Raw genomic sequence first — 8,032 nt, 5'->3', positions numbered from 1 at the left:
CTAGTCAAGGTTTCCCCAAGATAACTATCCTGGTGATAACCATAATGGACTGGTGGCCTGGATACCCAAGTGGATCTTCTAGGTTGGTCACTACCTGGAACTTGTGGGACATCTCCCACTGCTCCTGAGCTCTTTTCTGAGTGACAGGCATCCGATGCTTTGTCTTTCTTCTATTTCTTGCCCTTAGTGGCTTTCTTCTGAGGCTTCTTTGCCTTCCTCTTTCTTCCTCTTTCTCTTGCCTGTCTTGCCAGCTTCAACAAGCATAGCTATAGGCTCATCCTTTCTAATCAATTCTTCAGCTCTTTGCAACATATTGCTGAGCTCTTGCAAGCTGACATTCAGCTTGTTCATGTTATAGTTCATGATGAATGGATTGAAGGAAGGAGGCAAAGAATTAAGGATAGCATCTATCTGGGTCGCAAGGTCCAGCCCGGACCCAAGAGCCTCCAGTTCGTTGATGTAACCCATCATCCGAAGACAATGGTTGTGAACTTGTTGGCCCTTGGACATTTGAGCGGTTATGAACTGTTTCAAGACCTTTTGTCCAGTAGAACGATTCTGCTCTTCATACATTGTCCTGAGACTGTCCAATATGTCCTTGGCAAGTTCGATCTGATCGAACTACCTCTGTATTGGGTTGTCCAAGGAGGCAATGATGTAACACCGGGAAAGGGAGTTTTTCTCCTCCCATTCCTGATAGTCTCTCCTTCGGGCCTCAGAAGCCCTATCACCCGGACGCTCCGGGGTAGGATTCTTTGCCACTTTGTCTAACTTTTCAGAAGCTAGGACCAGCATAAGGTTCCTGTACCAGTCGGCATAGTTTGGGCCTTTCAACTTGTTGTCATCAAGCAGTTTTGCAAATGATACGTTTGCCATTTTCTGATAAAAGAGCAAACATCAGTCCACAACCTAATTTGATTCATGTTCATTTCATAGATATGGATTTTAATCTACGTTCCGTTTCCATTTATTCATCTCTGAGATTTCCCTCCTTTCTCATTGACGGAGACTACGAGTCGTCTCTGGAAATGTGGGAAATCTCATAGGGTGCATGGAGCCAACTGTTTCAGCTGCATAACCCCACCACCTTTCTGTGAAGGATCATATCCACTCATCATATGAGTTTTCCCTTTGACCTCTGTCAGACAAGGTTCAGATCCATTTTCAGGTAAACCTTTCTGTCTAGTGAGTGCTGACCCATCATATTCGTGAATGCCAAGGTACCGTGAGAGAGTTCCCATTTTCTGGTGAAGCCCCTCCCACATCGGCCTATGACACCCCTATCATCTTATGAAACACTTAGATAGGCCCAACAGCAAATGGATAGCCCACTTTCTGGTGCGTTTCCTCATTACTGAAGGACCCATCCTCATGCTAATGATGGAAGGCCTTTAGAGAGTTCATCATATGAATCTCCCTATCACATGCACTCATATTATCTAGAGGGAACAGTTGATTACGCCCTAGTTCTAATTTTAGGTCAAACCAAAGTGGCTCCCACTGACTTTCATAAAGCTAGATTTTGGTGGGCCTAAAATGGCTAGGGTTCCACACATAACCTCTCAATGAGGTGTGGGGCCCACCACTGAGGGAGGTCATCCAATGACCAAAAGGGACACCATGGCAATGATGTGCATTCAGCCATGGTGTGCGCAAGAGCCACTGTCGATTGAGCATGGGCCAAGTACTTATGGCCCATGTACGTAGCACATCACACATCCATACATCACATGTAGGGATAAATTGATCCAATCAAATAATCATCTGTAAGGCCCATTTGTAGCCCATCTTAAATCCATAATATTAACCATTAATATTATCTAGGTATATGGGCCGAAAGGTTCAGCCCATATAGCTTCATGTTTTTAAGTGGGCTTTTAGCAGTTTTAACCATTTAAAACTGGGCCTTTACAGGTTGGGCCGAATTAACCATTTAATTAAACATCAATCCTCAGGCCCATGACTGGGAAAATTAGGGCTGACTTTCAGCCTTGATTAAACCCTAGGTTCGGTCCAAACAGTTTGAACCAATCTTGGTTCGAATGGGTCTAGGGTTTGATCTTTAATTAAATCTTTAATTCAAGAAAATAATCTGAAATTAAAATACTAATAAAAGAAAAACAAGAATCAGTCAATCAGGGCTGTTCGCACAATCCATCCTGCAAAACAGAGGTTAGATCACAGAATGCAGTTTCACAAACTGCAAATCGCAGATAGCGATTCTCCCATCTGCGAAATCTTCTTCTCTGCGAAATCTCCTTTACTGCGCCGCCATCTTTGATCCAAAATAAAATAAATAGAAATCCTATTTCTATTAATAATTACATCAGATCGAATACCTATACATTGAGTCCAGAAAAAAAAAATTTATTTACAGACCAAAAATAATTCAAGAACTGCAAAATCGCAGGTTCCTTGCGCAAACCAAGAATTCGATCTCCTCTTGTACGAACAACCCATAAATCAAGAAAATCATAAAGAACAATTCTAAATAATAATCAGATTTATGTAAAATTAATTTCAGATTATTCGCCCATTAATTTTGGGAACAAATTTCCCAAAACCCATATCTGCGCAAATCGGGTAGAACACCTTCTGCCCATTTGCGCAGGTTCAGATCTCCAACAAATTGGTTCAAGATTTGAACCATGGCTCTGATACCACTAAAGGGATGAGAGATTCATCTAATGGACTGGGAATCGCATTCCCTATTTAGAAAATCATATTTTCAAAGATCATTCTTGAACCATAAACTGAACCAGATCTGAACCAAAAAGAGTGGGGAAGGATTATACCTGATCTGGAGAAATAATATCCCCCAATGAAGGTGTTCACGCCCAAGGAAGGATCCAAAGATTGCTCCCACTGAAGATGGCACAGTGCAGGATGGAGCAGAATCAGCAGTGTTTTTCTCCAAGAACTCTGTCCTTCACAAGAACTAGCAGGATGGTACGTGAGCACAGTTTCCTTTCAATCCTTTCTCAAAGAACTGATGTCAAGATCAAATCTTGACTTCTCCCACAAGTGGAGATCGAACTGGAAAAACAGGGCGGCAAGAACAGGGAGGCGGCAAGAAAGAATTCTGCAGGGATGCTTAATTCTTCCTTCTTGATTTCAGCACCAAAGAGGATCTGAATATCTCATTCATCTAAAGGCTGTCGCCCCCTCCTTCTTTTGTTAATCCTAAAGGATCAGCTCCTAATCCCATTAGGAGTTTCTTATCCAAATCATATTTGGATCAGCCCTCTCTTTAGGTGATAAGGTTAAACCCTTATCTTATCTACAAATTAGATTAGCTTTCTCCTAATCTCATTAGGAGGTTTCTAGATCTGAATCACATTCAGATCTGGACTCTCTGAGTGGATAGGGTCAAGACCCTATCCTATCTACTAATCCATCTCAGAATTCGCCCCATTATTAACTAAATAAATAGCCCAGTTCGAAATGGGCTTTAGGCCCATTAAGCTTATGTACTCACTTAACCATCCTAACTGCTACCCAGTTGGGCTTCCTTGTATGGCGTGGGACCCAAGCATTGATCTACACATCAGCCACATGGGTTCGGCCCAGCCTTTGTTACAAGGCCTGGCCGAATACACTGTTAAGGACAGTGCACCCTCTAAAACCCATCAAATGGGCTCTATGGGCCCAACACTTACCCTAAGTGGTCCCTGGGCCAAGCCACCTTGTAACACCCAGGGACTGTGGGCAGATGCAAGATTAGTCCATCAGGAATTATCCTCAATGGTCTTACACTTAACCTCTCAGTCCATAATGATCATACATTGCCCGATAAGAGAGGACCTCTCCCTCGGTTGCAAGGAACAGTGTTGCACTCTGTACTTATATGGATCCCGGTAATTAAAACTTTCTTGCAAACATTTGAGAAACTATAATATATATATACTTTTATATCTCATATAAAATATACTTTGCAAAACAAATCTCAATGGTTGAAATCGGCTGCCAGCAGTCTTGGTTTCCATCAGTGAGAGTGCATCCCCGATCATTACCTTTGTCCGACAAAGGGGCTGATCCTGTCACTATGATCACCCACTCAGATGAATTCTCGAACTGTCCCAACATACCCAGGTTTTGACCCCCGCTAAGGATCTCACTGATTGGTACATCAAAGACAGCCCAATCCGACACCTTGTGTAGTATCATAATCGAGTATAGGGGTCGGGTGTAACTTTCCAGTTTTGCCCATCAATCTCCAAGGTCCAGGGCAATACTGGAAAAATGGTCCAGTTCATAGATTCGATTAATCCTACACTGTATGTGCCTAGGGTCTCACCCTGGCAGCTGAGACAGGCCATCCCAACCAACTTGGTGGCACAACAGTGTCAGCTTTGTCAGGATAGGTCTCCCCTGACCGATCCACTAGCTGTGAACATTCTAAACTAACACGAGTCTCATTAAGTGTCCAGTTTAAGGGTATTACATAGAAACATACCAAGGGAACATGAATCAAATATGTACTTTTATTCATTTACAATAAACTCATAAAGTACATCATTCTGATTGAAGGTAAGGGCATACAAAACTGTCTAACAACAATAATACTCATGCTCGGCTAGCCTCTCTAACATTTGGTCCATGAATGGGAGAGGAAAGTGGGCTTTACAGGTGGCTTCATTTATTTTCCTATAGTAAATGCATAATCACCACCCGGTGACAGTTCTAGTCGGAATGAGTTCATTTTTTTCATTTGGGACAACGGTCATACCCCCTTTCTTGGGCACGACTTGTACGGGACTCACCCAAGGACTGTTAGAGATAGGATAAATGATCCCGACATCTATGAGCTTAATGACTTCAGCCTTCACCACCTCTTTCATGTTTGGGTTTAGGCGTCTTTGGGGCTGAGCCGAGGGCTTGCTGTCCTCTTCCATCAAAACTTTGTGTGTGCATATTGATGGGTTAATGCCTTTGATGTCCTCTATCCTCCAAGCTAGTGCATTTTTGTGTTCCCACAACACTCTTAACAAATTTTCTTTTTGTAATGGGTTCAAGGATGCAAAAATTATTACAGGGAGAGTTGATGGTTCCTTAAGGAAAGCATACTCCAAGTGGGGTGGCAATTGCTTCAGTTCAAGGGTAGGGGGTTCTTGAGATGACAACTCACCTGTTGGTACAGGAGTTTTGCCTAAGTTTTCTAACTTGAGAAATCCCTTCCTCTTGAACTGAGGCTTATCATTCAGGTATGCCATCATGAGGTTTATTTCCTCATTTTCTCCCATTTCAACTTCCCCTTGTTGTAGGCAAGGTTCAAGAGGTTCAGCCAGTCTGCTCACCTGGAAGCAAGCATTAACTGCATCATCAATAGCATCAATCATGTAACAAGAGTCATCACTAGAGGGTGCATGTTTCATGGCATCAGACATTTTAAAAATTATCTCCTCATCTTGTATCCTAAGGCTGAGTTGTCCTTGTTGGACATCAATCATTGCCTTCCCGGTAGCCAGGAAAGGTCTCCCTAGGATGAGAGGGACATCTACATCTTCTTGCATGTCCAATACAATGAAATCAATGAAAAAAATAAAAATTGTCTACTTTAACCAACACATCCTCAATGGTCCCCCTAGGATGCTTAATGGACCTATCAGCCAATTGCAATGCAACTCTGGTGGGTTGGAGCTCTCCCAATCCCAATTTTTTGAAAACCGAGTATGGCATTAAATTTATGCTAGCTCCCAAATCACATAAAGCTTTTTCAATTTTTAAACTTCCTATAGTGCAAGGGATAGTGAAACTCTCTGGATCTTTAAGCTTTTGAGGCAGGTTGTTAAGAAGGATTGCCGAGAATTCTTCATTTAGAGCAACCGTAGCCACATCTCCCAATTTCCTTTTGTTTGCCAATAATTCCTTCAAAAATTTTGCATAGTGTGGCATCTGGACTAAAGCGTCAGCAAAAGGAATATTAATATGTAAACTTTTAAATATCTCAAGGAACTTACCAAATTCCTTTTCAAACTTGTGTTGCTTCAGCCGATTAAGAAAGGGAACTTGTGGTTGTTGGTGCAATTCTTGTTGCGGTTCAGATTGCTCCTTCTTCTGGTTCTCGGCTTCAAGGGTTGCATCTGTCTTGGTTCCAGCCCTTGCTTTCTTCTCTACTTCAGGAAGCTCCTTACCACTTCTTAAAGTGATAGCTTGCACTTGTTCTCATGGATTCACCTCTGTATTGCTTGGTAATGTATCTAGTACCCTTGTTGAGATCAATTGCGCCAACTGCCCAATCTAATTTTCCAAGTTTTTTATTGAAGCCTCTTGGTTCTGAAACCTGGTTTCAGCACTGTCTATGAACTTTGTCATCAGCTCCTCTAGGTTAGATTTTTGTTCTGGCTGATGAAAATTTTGGTGGAAGGGCTTCGATGCATGGTGATTCTTCCATGATTGGTTCAAGTGTCCTCTCCATCCCGAGTGAAAGGCATGATTGTATTGATATCCTTGTTGCCTTGGAGGGTTGCCAACAAAGTCAACTTGTTCTGTAGACTGCCTAAACTGATTGCCAACTTGGCATTCAGTACTGATGTGGCCTCCCCCACACAAATCACATGTCACGGGCTGAACATGCATGGCTACCATCTGCATCTCGTCTAATTTCTTGCTGAGTGACCAATTTGAGAAGATAGAGCCGTGTATGAGTCAACATTATGAAGGCCATGTTGCTTTCTTGCTTGTGTTCTTTCTGAATTCCAATGGTAATTATTGGATTCCATCTCTTCTATGAGTGCATGGGACACTTCAGGGGTCTTATTATTGATGGAGCCCCCGGATGCTACATCTAAGATGGTCTTATTTGAATCAGTTAGACCATTGTAAAAGGTCTGCACTTGCAGCCATATCAGAAGGCCATGATGAGGAACCTTCCTTAGAAGCTCCTTATAACGTTCCCATGACTCATAGAGAGATTCTCCCTCTTGTTGGAAGAAAGTGGTAATGTCATTTCTCACTTTTGTTGTTTTCGAGGGAGGAAAGTATTTAGTGAAGGGATGAGACATCCATCGTAAGGACGCCCAAATCTTGCGGAATAAGGGGGCGAATTTAAAAAACTTTCTCTCCCTTCAACTGGGAATCGCATTCCCTATTTAGAAAAACATATTTTTCAAGGATCAATCTTGAACCATGAACCAAACCAGATCTAAACCAAAAAGGAGTAGGAGGGAGGATGTACCTGATATGGAGAAACAGTATCTCCCAATGGAGGTATTCACGCCCAAGGAAGGATCCAAAATCTGCTCCCACTGAAGATGGCGCAGTGCAGGATGGAGCAGAATGAGCAATGTTCTTCCAAAAGAACTTGACCCTTCGCAAGAATCAATTGAATGGCTTGTGAGTACTGCTCCAATCAATCTTTTCCCAAAACATTTGAATCAAGATCAGATCTTGATTTCTCCCAAGAACTAGAGATCGAACTGAAGGTAATGGCGGCTACAGTAAGGAGGCGGCAAGAGAGTATTCACAGGGTGCAAAATTCTCTCTTCTTGTGATTTCAGCACTCAAGAGGATCTGCATCTGTGTTTTTTTCTTTAGGTTGCTGCCCCCTTCTTTTGTTAATCCTAAAGGATCAGCTCCTAATCCCATTAGGAGTAGCTTATCCAAATCATATTTGGATCAGCCTTCTCTTAAGGTGATAAGGATAAACCCTTATCTTATCTGTAGATCAGATTAGCTTTCACCTAATCTCATTAGGAGGTTTCTAGATCTGAATCACATTCAGATCTGGACTCTCTGAGTGGATAGGATCAAGACCCTATCCTATCTGCTAATCTATCTCAGAATTCGCCCCATAATTAACTAATTAAACAGCCCAGCAAAATGGGCTTTAGGCCCATTAAGCTTATGTACTCACTTAACCTTCCTAACTGCTGCTCAATTGGGCTTTTCTTGTATGGCATGGAACCCAAACATTGATCTATACATCAGCCACATGGGTTCAGCCCAGCCTTTATTACAAGGCCTGGCCGAATACACTGTTATGGACAGTGCACCCCTTGAAACCCATCTTATGGGCTCTATGGGCCCAACA

General features: G+C 42.4%; 1 non-coding gene across 1 annotated transcript; it reads left to right on the top strand.

Moving 5' to 3' along the window:
* Positions 1 to 6,852: 6,852 nt before the first annotated feature.
* LOC148877489 (small nucleolar RNA R71) lies at positions 6,853 to 6,959 on the top strand. The gene has a single exon (XR_016106243.1). It is a non-coding gene; the product is annotated as a small nucleolar RNA R71 (small nucleolar RNA).
* Positions 6,960 to 8,032: the final 1,073 nt, after the last annotated feature.

The sequence above is a fragment of the Nelumbo lutea genome, chromosome 1 (assembly GCF_056320005.1).
Source record: "Nelumbo lutea isolate HS-2025 chromosome 1, American lotus-T2T, whole genome shotgun sequence".
NCBI lineage: Eukaryota > Viridiplantae > Streptophyta > Magnoliopsida > Proteales > Nelumbonaceae > Nelumbo > Nelumbo lutea.
The sequence above is the reverse complement of the archived record's forward strand: the minus strand, read 5'-3'. Positions and strand labels throughout refer to the sequence as shown.